This window comes from Amblyraja radiata, chromosome 2 (assembly GCF_010909765.2).
Source record: "Amblyraja radiata isolate CabotCenter1 chromosome 2, sAmbRad1.1.pri, whole genome shotgun sequence".
Classification (NCBI taxonomy): Eukaryota; Metazoa; Chordata; class Chondrichthyes; order Rajiformes; family Rajidae; genus Amblyraja; species Amblyraja radiata.
The window spans coordinates 78,732,832-78,751,782 of record NC_045957.1 but is presented as its reverse complement, the minus strand read 5'-3'; the positions used below and the strand labels follow the sequence as shown (position 1 = coordinate 78,751,782).

The 18,951-nt window shown below is 42.2% G+C and overlaps 1 protein-coding gene across 3 annotated transcripts in view; it reads right to left on the bottom strand.

The window, feature by feature from the left end:
• Nucleotides 1–18,951, bottom strand: part of LOC116990921 (cadherin-12-like) — an 878,073-nt gene that overhangs the window by 37,425 nt on the left and 821,697 nt on the right. The window lies entirely within an intron of this gene.

Here is an 18,951-nt window from a genome sequence, read left to right as displayed (position 1 = left end):
GTTCGAATAACCTAGCTGGCCAGGCTACATCCAAGCACTTTGTGTCTATCTTTGGTATAAACCAGCATCTGCAGTTAATAATCTGCCGTTCCTTTCGACGTACGTAATAAAAAAACATTTATTTACTGAGCTTCAGTGCTGATTTGAATGTTAAATTTGCTGACAAAAAAAATCAGCTAATATCCCTCTTCACACAATCTTATTAACTAAATCCTCCAAATGTTTCTCTCGTATGTTTATGCATCTTCATAGTTTGTGAACTACATTTGCCAGGCCAATAATTATTGTCCATTGCTTATTCTGCCTGGTGGCGGTGACAGTGAGCTGCCTTCTTCAGCCACATTGTTTATGCGTGACCATAGAAAGAATTGATCCCTGGCAATAGCAGCATAAACCTTTTCAACCGTTTAAAATGCCTTACTATTTACTGAGCCACCTAACTTATACAATTCCTCATTACTATGTTTCTACAATAAAATCATTGTCACTTAGTCCTTTACATTGTCAGTAACCTAACCACCCTCAAATTTTCTTTCATACAACTTCCTTGTTTTTATTTCCACATTTCAAATTTCCAAATCAATATCTTTTTAACATTTCTCATCTATAATTTATAATTTTCTAAATGCTGCTTTGCAATTTGGTTTTTAAATTTAGGTAATAAAAAAAATACAGACATGTGCATCAGTCTGCATTTTTGGCCAGCTCTGTTCTGTGCAGTCTCACATCACTGACCTGTTTGCATTGGGTCTTGGTAATCTGCAGTTTCTGGTGGGAAGTAATAATTTGTGACATTTCAGCAACTGTACACATAAAGCTATGATTTTTTGTGGACTGTGTGGGGTGGGAGGACCTGTTGCTCCACCCGTGCAGCAGGTGGTGCTGCACAGGACAAAGGGAAATGTTGTGTATATAGTTCTCTCCTGTTTGTAGACAGGGTGTGTGTACAGCCATTTTTGAGTTGGCTTGCTGCCAGCATTGAGTAAAGCATTAAAGACTTCTGTTGTAAATCAAAGACTCTCAAATTTTATGCAGACCTAGAAAACGGACACGAAAGTGGTGTCAAGAGTGTGATACTTAGGATTGTGTCCAAAGACCCAAATAAGAGCCTATTTATCGATTTTTAAAATAATGTTAAAAAAAATTGAGTTATGTAGTGTACATAAAAGTTTTAACCCATTGAGCACTAGCTGCTCAAACAGATCTCTATAAATTCATTTGTTCTTTTGTAATATTCTGTAGATTTATTCATAAAGCACTGCTAACATGTCTCAGCAATCCGATCGTTTTGATCCTGTGCGAGACAGTTGGTCATCGTATTTAATGCACGCTGAGTTTTATTTTTAAAGTATGGCAATTACAACTGACAAGATGATGAAGGCTCTCTTGTGTTCATCAATGTCTCCAGAAACGTTTGCACTGCTTCAAAATTTACTTACAGAAGAAGTAACTGAAGCCTCATATGCTGAAATCACAACGGCTTTGCAGCTGCATTTCGAACAAAGTCGAAATTTCCTCGCAGCTCACCTTAATTTCTACAGGACGGTGCAACAGGAAGGGCAACCGAATTTCTTGTCAAAGGCAAAGGCGTGTGATTTTAAAACTCAATGCTATGAAAAGTGCCAAGACAATGCGTTGCGGGATAGACTGGCCATGGGCTGCAGGCACGCATTCATCCAGCAGGCGATTCTCAAGGAATCAGATGCCTCATTGAAGAATGTGCTACAGTGTGCTAAGATGGCCGAGCTGCTGAGTAAAGAACTGCACACAAAATGGCCGAAGAGACAGCATCGAAGCTCCCTCAGGAGGTGCATACAGTTCGTCAGACTCGTCCGCAACGCCAGAAACAAGTTGATCGACTAAGAGCAAATCCGGAGAAGGTGGGACAGTTTCAGAAGAGCGTTTCCCCTGTGGGGGGAGGATCGAAACCCTGTTACCGGTGCAGCTCGACTGCTCATCATCACCATGAGTGCCCGTATATCAAGTCCGTTTGTAATGCCTGTTACCGAAAAGGTAATCTCCAGGCAGTGTGTCAATCCGTAGGAAAGCTGAGAAATGGCAAGAAAGCGCAAAACACAGTCGACCAAATCGCGGAGACCATTCCTATTGAAGTGCTCGGTGTGTCCACGATCACCGACAAGACGAGGATTTTGTTGCGGGTCTCGAACGTCGATCTACAGTTCCAGGTGGACACTGGTGTGGCTGTGTCGCTAGTGGGTCAGGACATCTGGGAGAGGATCGGATCGGCAAAACTGAAACCAGCCAACATCCGCCTTTTTGGATATGGATGACAGCCCATTCCCACGAAAGGCAAATGCACTGTCGCCGTTTCCTGTAATGGTATGACACAGATGTTGCCGCTTATTGTCGTTGGTAAAGAAGGTACATCTCTGTGTGCCATTGACTGGATCCATGCTTTCAAGCTTGACATGAACACGGATTGCAACATGGTTAGCAAGTGCGAGAATAACCTGCGAAAACTGGACGTTGAATGGTACTGGTCCAAAGAGTGTGACCATGCATTCACCAGGATGAATGAGATACTCACCCAGAAGACGCGTTTGGTCCACTATGACCCATCAAAACCGATCTCGCTGGCCGCCGATGCATCGCCGTATGGTCTTAGAGTTATAATCTCACAAACAGTGCTGAACGGCAAGGAAGAACCACGTTTCACGTTTCACATCCAAAACGCTGACGACCGCTGAGAAAAACTACAGTCAAGTAGAGAAAGAACAGCATACAGATAAAGCAAATTTTGATATCTCTTCATAAGAGAACACTGAGAAAAACTCTGTTGGTTCTGAACCTTTAGCAAGAGTTGTGAAATGCAAAAAAGGCTGGAAAAAAAGAGGTCCAGCTAAATGGAGACGTTCAAACTGGAAAGGGGGAATGTGATGTTTGGTGGACTGTGTGGGGTGGGAGGACCCGTTGCTCCTCCCGTGTAGCAGGTGGCACTGCACAGGACAAAGAGAGATGTTGTGTATATAGTTCTCTCCTGTCTGTAGACAGGGTGTGTGTGCAGCCATGTTTGAGTTGTCTTGCTGCCAGCATTGAGTGAAGCATTAAATACTTCTGTTGTAAATTAAAGACTCTCAAGTTTTGTGCAGACCTAGAAAACGAACACAAAAAAAGCCAGTGTAATATTTGCCACAGGTGTTATCAAGTGTATCTTGCAATATAAATGGGGTGAATTCCACTGCAGCAATATATTGTAGAAGTGATTCAACTTGAGTTGTTTCTCCAATATAAAGGGATTGTTAAATAAGTTAATGGATGTAATAAAAGAGCAGGCAGTGGTGATAACCTGCCTTTCACTCATAAATTGAAAGCAACAGCTAAGCTTTCTTCCATTTATTGCCTGATTTGCACAATATTCTCCCTTCAATATGCATGAGCAACTGCCTGGGAGATCTATTGTTAAAATGAAATATGAAACAGGAGCAACCTTGGTGAATCTATTAAAAAGATAACATCTGAAGCAGTAGTGAAATAAGGAAATACTGATGTCAAAGAATACACTCTGTTGAACTGTTATATTTTTTTCATTGCTTGCTTTCACCCACAATGGCCCACTTGGAGGGATTTCCCTGCATGAACAAACTTTCAAGCATCTCTGCTATGGTTTCAGTAAGTGCACCATCACACAATTTCATCGAGGGGAGGACGGAAAGTAACTGCTAGAAACTTTGAAGTACCAGCTATCGTAGTTCAGAGCTGACCTAAGATGGTGTGAATCTGCAACAAAATCTAAACTCTACACGATCTTTCCAATGAAGATATCCATATCAGGTTGCTTAGAAGAAAATGCCGGATATCTATGAAATCTATTTGTCTCATTAGAAATGTTGTAAGTAGACATTGCTTGACGCAAAGGTCAAAACTGACTGCCTACCGTGTAATTTTGACGGTAGATTTATAATTTAAATTTTCTTTATGTGGAGAAATTCCAGTAATGGTTTTGTTTCCATTTGTTTTATTCATGGCATATTAGTTTAGTTTAGAGATACAGCGCAGAAACAGGCCCTTCGGCCCACCATGTCCACACCGACCAGCGATCTGCGCACATTTACACTACCCTACATACACTAGGGACAATTTACACTTATACCAAGCCAATTAATCTACAAACCTGTACGACTTTGGAGTGTGGGAGGAAACTGAAGATCTCAGAGAAAACCCATGCGGTCACGGGAGAACGTACAACTCCGCACAAGCAGCAACCGTAGTCAGGATCGAGCCCGGGTTTCTGACGCTGCAAGTGCTGTAAGGCAGCAACTCTACCGCTGTGCCACTATGCCGTTCTTATGGCAAGCATTTAATACCCAATGCTACTGATACCTACTGGAAGGTTTCAGAGGGTAGCAGAAAATCAATACCACCTGTGTTGAATTAAAAATATTAGCCAGACACGATAATGGCAACAGATTTTAAAAGATGAGACATTGCACAAATGTTGGAAAACAATTCCCTTCAGTAATTTTATCTACCACCAGATGGAGAACTACAGGACAATATCAACAGGTAGGTTAAATTATTAAGGATTTTATAGGGATAGGATTTACTCACATTTGGTAGAAAATGTACTAATTAGGTCATGTCAGGAACTAGACTGAGATTTTTGAGGGGGCGATGAAGATGCTTGATAAGACTAGGGAAGTTGTGGAAGCAGCAATATGGCAAATATTAAGATAGTGGGAAACTAGCTACAGCTGTACAGCACAAGGTCCTTGAGCATCATCCTTTGATGTGCAGCTAGCTATAACCGTACAGTACAAGGCCCTTGAGAGCTATATTTTCAAAGATTAAATGCAAATAGATGATTGTTAATGTGATAGGAGCAGAATTAGACAATTTGGCCAATCAAGTCTACTGCCATTCAATCATGGCTGATCTATCTCTCCCTCCTAACCCCATTCTCCTGCCTTCCCCCCATGACCCCTGACATCTGCACTAATCAATAATCTATCTATCTAGGCCTTAAAAATATCCATTGATTTGGACTCCACAGCCTTGTGGCAATGAATTCCACAGATTCACCACCCTCTGATTAAAGAAATGCCTCCTCATCTCCTTCCTAAGGAACGTCCTTTAATTCTGAGGTGAGGATCTCTGGTCCTCGACTCTCCCACTAGTGGAAACATCCTCTCCACATCCACTCTATCCAGGCCTTTCCCTATTCGATTGAATAGCATGTAGATTTTATCAGATATTTGTGTTTTTAAGAACGTATTGTGATTGGTGAAAAGGAATTAGTGTGTGCGCAAGATTTCATTTGTTCAATGTCTGTATAATAGTTGATACTTACAAGCAGAACTATAGAGCAGTATGGTAACTGGGACTGGTGCTCTCCTTGTACACAAGCAAATAAAGTGTGTCTGGGAAATGAATGCAAGTTGTCAGCGTCCCGTTAATTGGCAACAACACTGTGGATGTTGGCTACATGGATTTTTGTTTGGCATTTGACAAGGTCCTTCATGATAAGCTGATCGAGAAGGTTACCATTAGATCCATGGTGACTAAGTCATTTACATTCAGAACTTGCTTACTCATTGAAGACAGAGGATTATGGTTGAAGGGTGATATTTTGAGTGAATGTCTGCGACCAGTGGTTTTCCACAGGGATCAATGCAGGGACCTCTGTTGTTTGTGATATATATATAAATGACTTGGGTGGAAATGTAGCATAATAAGTTTGCAGACGACATGAACATTGGTGGGAATGCAAAACAGTGAAGTGGACTGGCAAAGGATATAGTCATAGAGTCATGCAGCTTGGAAACAGGCCTTTCGGCCCAACTTTCCCACACTGACCAACATGCCCCATCTACACTAGTCCCAGCTGTCTGCATTTGGCCCATATCCCTCTAAACCTATCCTATACATATATCTGTCTATATGTTTTTTAAATGTTGTGACATTATCTGCCTCAACTACTTCTTCTGGCAACTTGTTCCATATACCTATCACCCTTTGTGAAAAAAGGTTGTCCCTCAGTTTCCTATTAAGTATTTTCCCCCTCACCATAAATCAATGTCCTCTGGTTCTCGATTCTCCTACTCTGTGTAGATTTAGCAGGATATAGGTCAGTCACAGGTATGGATGGAGTAATGGCAGGTGAGGTGTAATCCAAGCAAGTGTGCACTTTACACAAAGTACCCATTTAATGGCTGGATACTCAACAGCAGTGATGTACAGAGGGATCTTGGTGTTCAAATCCATAGCTCTCTGAAAGGGATAACACAATGGACAAAGTGGAAAGAAGGTGTATGGTGAGTATAAGAGTCAGGAACTCATGTCACTGCCCAATAAAACTTAGGATAGGCTACATTTGGAGTATTGTGTGCACTCTGGTTGCCTCTTGCAGGAGGAAAGTTCAAGATTTGGAGAGGGTGCTGCCAGGATGCTGCCATTATTAGTGGGGATTAACATTATGGAGAGATTGGAAAAGTTTGCATTATTTTCTGAGGAGTGCTGGATGTTGGGGAAAGATCTGATAGACACTTATAAAATTAAGAGCAGCATAGATAGACTAGACAGTCAGAACCTTTTTCCCATGGCTTCAAAATCAGAGTGGGAAAATTTTATGGAGATGTGCAGTGGATTTTATTTGCAGATCAAAGCCTGGAATACACTGTTGGGAATGGTGGTGGAAGCAGATATTATGGTGGTGTTTAATGGGCTTTTAGATTGGCACAAATGTATGCAGGGAATAAAGGGATATGGATCATGTACAGATAGAATGCCTCAGTTTAATTTGGTATCATGTTTGATACAGAAATTTGGGCCCAAAGACCTATTGCTGGTCTATATTGTTCTATGCATAAGTAAATAAACTGCAAATGAGACACCTAATAACAGAACAGAAAGTGAGTTTTCGGGTTAAAAATATATATTTTTTAAAGTCTATGGAGCATTGACCTTCAATCGTCTGCAATCATGAGTGCAGAATCATATATCATCATGTAGCATTCCTTTCCCCTGCAAGACATAACTGCCACATTAAAAGCTAGGCTACCGTCATGATCTGTGTGCAAAAATCGTCATTGTTATATCACATCAACACTATGGTACAAACTCTCATTGCTGTTTGTATTCCAAAGCCAGTGGCTTTTACTAAAATATTTTCAACGAAGTTTAGTCTTGCATTTGCAATAAACCATCATTATCAACAAATCTCTACCCAGAATTCTGTGCAACCACACAACAACAAAATAATTTCATTTGTTTGTTTAATCTTGATATTTTGACTGGAAGCTAAAATAACTGGATACAAACACAAGGAACTGTAGATGCTGGAACCTTGCGCAGAACACAAAATGCAGGAGTAAGTCAGCGGGTCAGGCAGCATCTCTGGAGGACATGACAATAGACAAGAGACCATAGGTGCAGGAGTAGGCCATTTGGCCCTTCGTGCCAGCATCACCATTCAATGTGATCATGGCTGATCATCCCAATCAGTACCCCGTTCCTGCCTTCTCCCCATATCCCCTGACTCCGCTATCTTTAAGAGCCGTATCTAGCTCTCTCTTGAAAGTATCCAGAGAACTGGCCTCCACCGCCTCCAGATTACCCCTTATTCTTAAACTGTGGCCCCTGGTTCTGGACTCCCCCAACATCGGGAACATGTTGCCTGCCTCTATCATGTCCAAACCCTTAATAATCTTATATGTTTCAATAAGATACCCTCTCATCCTTCTAAATTCCAGAGTATACAAGCCCAGCTGCTCCATTCTCTCAGCATATGACAGTCCCGCCATCCCGGGAATTAACCTTATAAACCTACACTGCACTCCTTCAATAGCAAGAATGTCCTTCCTTAAATTAGTGGACCAAAATTGCACACAATACTCCAGGTGTGGTCTCACTAGGCCCTATACAACTGCAGAAGGACCTCTCTGCTCCTATGCTCAACTCCTCTTGTTATAAAGGCCAACATGCCATTTGCTTTCTTCACTGCCTGCTCTACCTGCATGTTTACTTTAATTGACTGATGAACAAGGACCCCCAGATCCCGTTGTACTTCCCCTTTTCCCAACTTGACACCACATGGATAGGTGATGCTCTTCAGATTGATTGTAGCGTGAGAAACAAAGCTCAAAACGTGATAGGGCAGGAACAAAGCCAGATGAAGACAGACATGTGGATACAGGTTTTGGAGTATTGTGTGCAATTTGGAGAAATGCAAGCAGTTCTGGTCGCCCCATTACAGGAAGGATGTAGAGGCATTGGAGACAATGCACAGAAGATTTACTAGAATGCCTTCTCGATAAGAGGCTTCCAGCTACAAGAAGAGGTTGGATAAACTTGGTTTGTTTTATCTGGAACATCTGAGGTTGAGAGGAGACTTGATGGAAGAATATAAAATTATGAGAGGCATTGATTAAGTCGAGGGTCTGAACCTTTTTCCCTGGATGGAAATATCCAACACCAGATGGCACAGCTATAGGTGAGAAGGGGAAAAATTAATGGAGATGTGCAGGGCAAGTTTTTTACACAGAGAGTCGTGGGGGCCTGGAACACATTGTCAGAGGCAGTTACGATAGTGGTGTTCAAGAGGCTTTTAGACAGGCACATGGAAGTGCACAGAATAGAGGGATATGGGTCATGTACTGGCAGATGATATCCGTTATACTTCACATAATGCACAGCACAAATGTTGTAGGCTGAAGGTCCCGTTCCTGTGCTGTACTGTCCTATGCTCTACAGGTAAGGGAGGTTTTAATTGGCACATGGGTGGACAAAAGCTAGAGATGAAAAAGAGGCAAAATGGTGATTAAATGGGATTAAAAGAGTCAAAAAATGAGACCAAAGGATGTTGATAAAGAGAGAGGAGATATGAAAGAGGAGTGAAATGTAAAGCCAGAGGGATATAGGGTGGAAGGGTAGGGGGACGGCATTGAAGGAGGGGTAGGATAGTGGGACAATTGTTGAGCACCAAGGTCAGGAAATGGGGAAGAGGTACTGTGACCATGCAGACCCGTGCAGTACATGCGCAGACTAGGCGACCATTTTGCCTAACATTTGCACGCGGTCCACCAAGGCATGCTGGGATCTCTTGGTTGCTAAACATTTTAATTTAAAAAAAAGACAAGTAAGGACTTCACTCATTCTCTAATACACAAATTTAACCGAACAGATTTAGAGCTGAAACTATTTTTCATTTTAGCAATTTTAACAATGTTTGCATATTTAGTTCAGGGCTTTGAATTTCATTTGACACTGGATCGCTGCAGGCCAGTAACTGTAAAGCAACAAAAGGGAATATCAGACATCAGGAAAACTTTCCTTGGAATTCCCAGACCCTGACTGACAAGGACTGGAATATTAGTCTTTGCTCCTTCAATAGCACATGTGGAGCTCATGCAGGTTGGAATCTTGACAAAGACCCTTCAAAGATTTCAAGCTAGAAAATTACTTTCCTGTTTAAATGTACAAAGTCATGAGGGGATGTTTCCAGTTTTTTTTTTGGTTAGTGAGGCATATCAATGTTGCATTTTGCAAAGTCGCAATGTTAGAACTGATCACTGTGGGAAGGGAAAAGGCAGGGAGCACTGATGGGCATAACCCCAGTGTGCATATCTTATGAGCTTCTGGATCATTATGTAAACTAGAGTAGTCAGCAAGGCTGGTGTGTTATTCAACAACCACACACATTCATGTTTTGGATGACTTGGTATGTCATGCAAACCATTTAATTGCATTCTTACCCGGTAACACATATCTTCATTATCACTCAATCGCTCACTCAATCTCTCCCTTCAAACACATTATCTTTTTATTTCCTCTATAATTCTTTTGTGGAAATAGAATCAATTTATTTAATAAACTCCCTTGTGATTCATGTGCTATTATGTTGCATTATTCTGTGATCATGATTTTCCAACAGCCTCTCAATCTTCATTTTATGTCATTTCAGCACAACTTTAACTAACATTAATATTGTTTTACTGAGATCATATTATTACAAATTGCAGAAGAGACAGGAAAATTAAAAGAATAATTTATTCTCTGGGTGCATTTGAGCTGCTTCCTTGTAATTAGTGAAGGCACATCAACCACTGCGGTAGGTTTACAGCCAATGTCTTGCATTCAATTTTGTGCAAAAGAGATTACATTAATATGATGTATTTTACCTCTTCCCAGAGCATTTCGTGGCAAATTATGTACCCTTTTAAATGTGATCAATGTTGGAATATAGGAAATGCAGCAGGCAGTGAAAATCAAAATACTTCATGTGATGTAAAACTGAAATTTGACAGAAAATGCTGGAAACACTCAGGAAGTCAGCCAAAGAAGAATGATAAATGTTTCTCCTTCCACCGATGCTGCCTGACCTGCAGACTGTGTGCAGTATTTTCAGCTTTAAAGGTGGCAGCTATTTTGTTGACAACCAGCTTCCACCAAAGAAGAGTGCTTTTTTTTGTGACTGTATGTGCTAATACATCATATCGGCACATCTAATAAGTTAAAATCTAGATTTTAAACTTTTTAGAGTATTAATTTGATTTTATATGTTTCAGGTATTGGTGCATTAAATTCTAAGTTAGTCCCAAAATCAAAATAGATGAGGAGGATATATTAAAGGGAAATCATTGTTGATAAATGTAGCTTCATTTTTATTTGATATACATACTGGCATCTTTTTTGCTGCAGATTAAGCACTGCCAAAACCTGTATGATATATGACTAAGTCAGATTAATCTGTTTTTGTGTTGTTGATTTGGGCAAATTGGTTCACTGCATATTAACTGTAAAAACATATAATAGCCATTATATGTCAGCATTACATATCTTGTTTCATTCCTGACTAACAGCTAGATAATATTGTCTTCTATACCATTATGATACATTTTGATAGATTTTACTAATCAGAATGATTTGAATTGAATAAAACAAAACAAGTAAGTTGAGAAAGATATTATACGCAGAAAGGAAGTGGCATCATAGGTTACATGTATCAATGTATTATGACATTGAATGATAAAAATAAGGTGAATACTTTATGTGAAGTTCCCAGCTGCTATCACTGGTAATTGCTGCATTTCACTCCATTAATAAGGTAAGATTTGCTATCGATTTCTTAATACAACACCAACAGCTATACGTAGATTGGAATGATGTCCTGAGAATGACAAAGCTGCAGCTGACACCATTAGCAAATAATTCATGACCCCAAGGGCATCGCCTACCTGCATCTGATGGCAAATGCCCTGCATTTTATATCTACTGATATCTTGGGTTTCCTATTTGTGAAACACTCCTGCAGATTTATTTAGTATTCAGCTCAACTACACTGGAAAGCTCACCACTCCAAAATTACACCCTTGTTTTTTGAATTCAGAAAGATTATTAAGGAAAAGCAATATGTAGTGACTGCCAGAAGACTGTGTAGCATTGACCCGTGAAGACATTCAGACTCAAAGATTAATGATTGCAACATATTTACTGCGAGTTTACTGCAAAATATTTTGCAGTCAGTTGTTGCTGGAAAACTGTACTGTCATACAATGGGATTTTCTGCTTACTTTCCCCCCCAAAAATTCAATGTTAGCATACATAGGCACCTCAAGAATCAGATATTTCCCTCAAAAAGCATCCAATTGTAGCATTAGATGTTTCCCTCATTTTTAAGTAGTTTCATGCACTTGGGCCAGGTTGATAACCTCAATAATTGTATTGTCTTAACATGAAAATGGTTAAATTATACTTAGGAGCAATGCAAATGAGATAATATATCTGTCAAACAACTAAACAATTTTATTAGATAATAAAACATAACACACCAGTAATTTTATTTCAAAGTCACGTGAGTGACTATGTGAAGAGCCCGCCAGCCGCATGAGCATCAATACGTCGACGCAATGCGCGCGAGTTGGAGCAGTTCGAAACTGCTCTGGCAGGTAAGTTAATTTTATTTTCAGTGGGCCGCAGCGGTACAGTGGGCCCGGAGTAGCTGACGGAGGCGACCGGATTTCGGCTGCCGTGGAGGCTCCATAAGGAGCTAGATATAATATTGTGGCTGCCGCCGTTGGAGCTCCGAACGGGAGCAGGTGGCCAGATTTGGAGGCCGTCGTGCGGCTCCGTAAGGAGCTAGGATTTGATATTGGGGCTGCCGGCGCAGCCAGGTCAACGATCGCTGCAAATGATTAGCAGCAGCCGGTGAGTTAAAAATAGAAGCTCAGCTGCCGTAGCACCGAGCAATTTTAAACATAGTTTCTGCCGGCTGAGGTCGGCTCAACTACGCTGCAGCAGCATATAGTGTATGCTTTATTTTTAGGGCGGCTATAAATAGAGTTGGCAGGTTTTTTAATAGCGGTTGCCACTCGGTCACGTTTGTGACTATCGTAGCAGATAGCATTCAAAGATCATGTTTAATTCTTTAGCAATATAACGATGTATCTTATCATGCCAATAAAGTTTTAAATTGAAAATGTATTAAATTAATTACAAAGGACATTTATTATCACATACACCAAATGGTGTAGTGAATTTTGACTTGCCATTACAGTCCAGAGCTCCTGGCTTAGAGAGCCTTTTTTGAGCTATCAGACACCTGTGAGAGCTACACCTGGTTCAGGGTGGCGTCATGATAATTTCCACTCAAAAGAGGGGACTGTTGGAGATTCTTTTATAAGAGACTCCAACTATGTGGATATCGATAGGGCAGTCGAATCTCTGATCTAATGGGGATATGCTTCTTTTAATCATATGAACACACTATGCTCCGTGTACCGGAAGCATTAACAGGCAGATCCAGCCATATGCCTGTGCTAAAACCTGGTAGGAATGCAGTATTTCTCACACTCTTTCGTGGTGAATATCAGAAAGAGGTGACTCCGATTATGATGCCGGCTCATCCAGGCATATGGGGTCCAGAAGGCAGGGTTGCGCTCTATTTCCTCCCCTGATATACTCCGTTGAGGCTCCAGAAGGAAGCAAGGACTCGGAGTCACTAACTGTCTGGTAAGTACAATAAATAATGATGATTTATACCGACAGCAGAGGACCGCGGCAGTGCGGTAAGCCGACGGCCACTTCAGATTCGCTGGCAGCGCCGGTCTGCACAGCTAGTTCCAATTCGGTTCCTAGAGGGAGCAGCTTGGCAACCCCGAGTTGGGGCAAAGCCAAAGCCAAGTCTGAGAGACAAGTCCTGTCAGATGATTCTGGACAAGAGGATTCTGTCCCCACATCTATGGCAGATGTGATTGGCCGTTCGTCTCAATTGAAACATCTGATGGATCAGATGGTGCCAAAAATATGCTCCGTGTTACGGAGGCAAGCACAGGCAGTTCGATTCATACGCCTGTAGCAACACCTGGTTCAGGGTTGCAATATTCCTCCCACTCAGATAAAGAGAGTGTTGGAGATGGTGGCACAAAATATGTTCTGTGTTACAGAGGCATACACAGGCAGTTTGAGTCATACGCCTGTGGCAACGCCTGGTACAGGGTTGCAGTATTTCCCCCACTCTGTCGAGGGGAGTGTCGGAGATCAGTATGGAGCTGATTCCGAACACGAGTATGTGCCTGAATCCCATGCTTTAATGCATAATGTACGAGAGTCGCATAAGGAAGAGCTGCCTGTTCTTGCCTCTAAATTTGCTGTTCCCTCGGGGACGGGCAAGCCACTACAAGAGGAGTTATCCAGCGACATCAGCTACCTAACATCACTCCAGCTAAAGGAGCTGTGGTCAGACAGGGTCTGCAAATGGAACTTCGCTGAAGCTCCAGCAAGCAGATCGACCCGGGTTCAGAGACGCTGGCAGGTAAGGCATCTTTATTAACCTCCGTAAATCTCCGAAATGGGTCAGTCTGCAAGCCCAGGTTTGGGTTTACTGGCAGCATGGGCTGCCTAGTATATTTTCATTGTCTCTGGGAAAGATCAGGTTGATGCAGAGACATTGGCAGGGTGCCTTGCATAGTAACCTCTGTAAGTTCCAAGTAGGAACAGCTTGGTTACCCTGGTTCAGGTACACCATCATGGAACTGGCTGGCCATATGGGGCATATTGACCAGGGAAGCACTGCCTTAACATCTGTGATTGAGGTTATCAGGCTGCTCAGTAGAATGAAGTAGTTGAAGTCTCCCTCAACACATGTTTAAATTTCTGCTCAGTTAGTGGAGTTGCCAGTTCATTGGAAACATCAGTGCCATCCTCTCTGGGATAGGTAGCCACCAGCAGGATGCTGGTCTGGCATATAATATTTTTTATCTGACCTGCAGGTTCATGTTGTAAATCAAAAATGTATTTATAATAATCTGTAGGCTCTCAATACCGGTATTCCTGATTGAGTGGAAGGTCGAAGAGATTGTGTTGCGCACTCTGCCGACTCAGACAAGTGGTTTCAGTCAGAGGACTGCGAAGTAATTCCTGATTCAGGCTTGCATTATGCTAAATTCCACTCTGAGGAAGAGCGCTGAGAATTCGAGGTGACTCTTATAGTCAAGAGTTGACAGGGAACTCGTAATCCCACATCAAGGGGAGACTGTGTTTTCAGCTCTAGTCATAAGGTTATGATTATATGTTATCGGCAAAATGTATGAATAACTAGATAATGCATCTACCGTGGCAAGAGAAGCCAAAATAATTTCCGTCCGTATGGTCAATAGGGGAGCAGTGGTTGCAAGTGGAATCAGTGACATCTCACGGAGGATGAGTGTTCTGCCCAAGAACTAGAGGGGTATATTTCTGATACTTCTCAAAATTACAGAAACATGGAGCATGCAGAATCAAGTTAGGATTTGGCTAATCTGATCATGTGTTTAGTTACCCAGTTTAAGATGGATGATTGGCTTTCAGCAATTTAACTGATTCAGAGAATCGATCTTCAAGACGCATACTTTGCCATATCTATACACATGAGGCATCGATTATCTGGTGTTTTGATAACAAAGCCAGTGGTGGAAGCTAATGCTGCCCTACTCAGATCAAAGGGCCTTGTGTCATCGAGTTTTAGATCATATACAAAATTTGCAGCTGATAAAACTTAGGGGTTATCAGTAGATACTTCTTGCGATATTAAGAATGAGGCAACATGAAATTTAATAGTGCCAACTTTGCCTATTCATTCAGGCCATGGTAAGGCGGCTGAAGCAACTCCTATTTACTTGGTCACGAGTGATGGCTGGGGCAGCCTGTCTTCTCGGGCAGCTAGCTCTGCACGTTTGTATGGGAAGTTTGTGAACAAAATATGTGAGTTACTTTTAAACGAAAGTAACAGAGGTTTGTGTGGCTTTCAGGTTGAGCCTCGAGAAGCGTTTATGTGATAGCACAATTGACACTGCTTGTGCTGCTTTGTCATTCTCTATAGTACCATAAGTGGGACAATAAATGATTAGTTATTCACCCGCTGTTCACTAACGTTATGCAGGGTGTCGTTTATATGACCATTCTAAAAGCCTACCCACATTGTAGTGTGCGATGTATATCAGTAAATTATTATGCAAATATTCTTCCACTGTATTCCTAATGGGAGAAGAATTCTTAAGATGATTATCCTTTCAGCAACTGATCTCAGCACAAAGAACACAGTCTTTACTCAATCTCTGGCTCGGTCTCTGGGTCATAACTGACATTAGGGTAGCTTGTTATGGGAATGATGTCATAAGCAAAATGGGCATGATTGCGTACATTTGAAGTTGACAGCATACCCACCAGAGCAGAGATTGGGGGTGTCATTAGGTATACAAGTGCGCTAAGCTTGCTACAACCTATGAGATGAAAGATAGTTTATTTATTGTTATTGAATAGTCTCAAGATATTGCTGATGGCTCATTAGCAGCCAATAGAATGGATAGTTCCCTTTAATCATACAGCAAGAGGCTTACATAGTGCGTGTTAATAAATTATAAAATTTGGTTGAATATGTCTGGATATTTGCAGATAGAATTCTGCACAGTGTTGCATGAGTTATTGTCTAACTCAAAGTCAATTGGGACTATGGTCCACTGAAGAACAATGGCCATGTATGCAAGTTAGCATCATGGTATTAATAACCCATGTTTATCTACCATTAATGGTTTATCTGTTAAAGTGTTTCACACATAGATTGGGTTACTGCATGAAATCACAGAGCTTTGAAGTCTTCACGCAGTCACTCACGTGACTTCGAAATAAATAGAAAGATTAAACGAGAATTTACCGTTTGAAGTTTGATCTTTATTTTATGAGAAGTTGAAGTGAGGGAATACGTGCCCACCACTCTCAACCCTACTTCTCATAAAGATCATTCGGTAATTCTAAGGTCGTTAATCTTTCTATAGCTTGAGTTCAGCAACTAGTCTGTGGTTTCATACAGCTGCTCTGAAGATTGACACGCATGCGGCTGGCGGGCTCTTCACGTATTCCCTCACTTCAACTTCTCATAAAATAAAGATCAAACTTCAAACGGTAAGTTCTCGTTTAATCTTTCTATTCATACTAGTTTCATCATCAGTATTGTGCACAGTTTTGATATGCATCTGGAGTATTATGTACAGTTTTGGTCTCCTAATTTGAGGAGTTTAGAGGGATGAGGGGGATTCTTAAAGAAACATATAAAATTATAAAAGGACTGGACAAGCTAGATGCAGGAAAAATGTTCCCAATGTTGGGCGAGTCCAGAGCCAGGGGCCACAGTCTTAGAATAAAGGGGAGGTCATTTAAGACTGAGGCGAGACAAAACTTTTTCACCCAGAGAGTTGTGAATTTATGGAATTCCCAGCCACAGAGGATAGTGGAGTCCAAGTCACTGGATGGATTTAAGAGAGTGTTAGATAGAGCTCTAGGGGCTAGTGGAGTCAAGGGATATGGGGAGAAGGCAGGCATGAGTCGAGGCCAGTTTTGAATTTGTTGAAATAATCGCTGGGGTTTTCAGCAAAATCTAACCCGGATCCCTGGTGCTGTGAGGTAGCAGCTCTATTGGCAGGTTGATTGAGGAGCGGGTTGAACGCCGCTCACGGAGTTTGGCTGTCGATTGAGTGCAGCTGCAGGGAGGGACCGCGCCGGCATTACGTTCAGCAGAGCAGCAGCGGGAGTCAGGCGCTCCCGCTACTAGATGGGCGGCCAGGAGATGTGCCAATACTGTGAGATGTGGGAATTTGTCGACACCATTGATGTAGATGATTCCTACAGCTGCAGTAAGTGTTTGAGGCTAGCGGAACTCGAGCTCCGCATTGATGAGCTGGAGACCCAACTTCATACGCTGCGGAACATCAGGGAAGGGGAGTATTACCTGGATGTTTGGTGCCAGGGGATGGTCACACCGACCAGTTTAACTAATTCAGTAGTTAGTGAGCAAGGAAAGGAAGGTGTGGCCATAAGCGAGGCAGGTAGGGGGAACCAGGAGGAGATGCGGCAGGAGCCACAGCCCTTGTCCCTGACGAGCATGACCGAGGCTCTTACTCAATGTGAGGACGGGATCAGGGGCTGTGGGAGGGATGAGCAACCTGGCTGCAGCACCGTGGATCAGGGGGCCATTCAAGAGGGGGGAGTTAGAAGAAATGCCGTTGTGATAGGGGATAGTATTATTCGGGGGGTAGTTAAGGTTCTCTGCGGCCAGCAGAACATGTCCCGAAGGCTGTGTTGCCTACCCGGTGCTAGGGTTAAGGATATCTCTGCGATGCTGGAGAGAAATTTGCAGAGGGAGGGGGAGGATCCAGTGGTCGTGGTCCATGTGGGGACCAATGACATAGGAAGGACGAGGAAGGAGGATCTGCTGAAGGAGTTTGAGCAGTTAGGGAATAAATTAAAAAACAGAACCTCGAGGGTACTGATCTCCGGATTGCTACCTGAGCCACGGGCCAAATCGGCGAGGGTACGTAAAATTAAAAAGCTGAATGCGTGGCTCAAAGACTGGTGTGGGAAAAATGGGTTTGGTTTCTTGGGCCACTGGCACCAGTACTGGGACAGGGGGGATCTGTTCTGTAAGGACGGACTTCACCTGAACGGTGCTGGGACTGGGGTCCTGGCAAATCATATAACTAGGGCAGTAGAGAGGTCTTTAAACTAAGTAGCGGGGGGGAGGTATCAAGGGGGGTAATAACGGCAGGGGTAGAGGAAATAGAGCAGGGTATCAGTGGGGAAGCGGAAAATCAAAATGTGACAGGAGGATCCAGAATGTGTGAAGATAAAGCTCTAGATGTAAAAGGGGCAAAAACGGAAAGGAAGGGTAGTAAAAATCATCTGAAAGTGCTTTATCTAAATGCACGGAGTATTCGAAATAAGATAAATGAATTAACGGTGCAATTAAGTATATATAGTTATGATATCGTGGCCATTACGGAGACATGGCTGCAAGGGGATCAGGACTGGGAGTTAAATATAGAGGGGTACTCGACAATTAGAAAAGATAGACAGGAAAGAAAGGGAGGAGGGGTGGCCCTTTTAATAAAGGAGGGAATAACGGCAATAGAGAGGAAGGATATTGCGTTGAAGGATCAGGATAGTGAAACAGCTTGGGTACAGATAGAGAATAACAAGGGGAAAAAAACACTAGTGGGTGTAATTTATAGACCTCCAAATAGCTGTGACGCTGTTAGTCAGAACATAAATCTGCAAATAGTTGACGCATGTAAAAAGGGAACTGCTGTAATCATGGGGGACTTCAATTTTCATATTAATTGGGCAAACCAAACTGGGCAGGGTAGACGAGAGGAAGAGTTTATAGAATGTATTAGAGACGGGTTCCTAGAACAGTATGTCGCAGAACCGACAAGGGGGGAGGCAATCTTGGATCTGGTCCTGTGTAATGAAGCAGGATTAATTAAAAATGTCAAGTTAGGGACTCGTTAGGAACAAGTGACCACAATATGGTCGAATTCCATATTCAAATAGTAGGGGAGCAGGTTGAAACTCAGGCTAGGGTGCTTAGTCTAAATAAGGGGGATTATGAAGGTATGAGGACTGAGCTGATCAAAGTTGACTGGGATAGCAGACTCAAGAATAAGACGGTACATGAGCAGTGGTGTA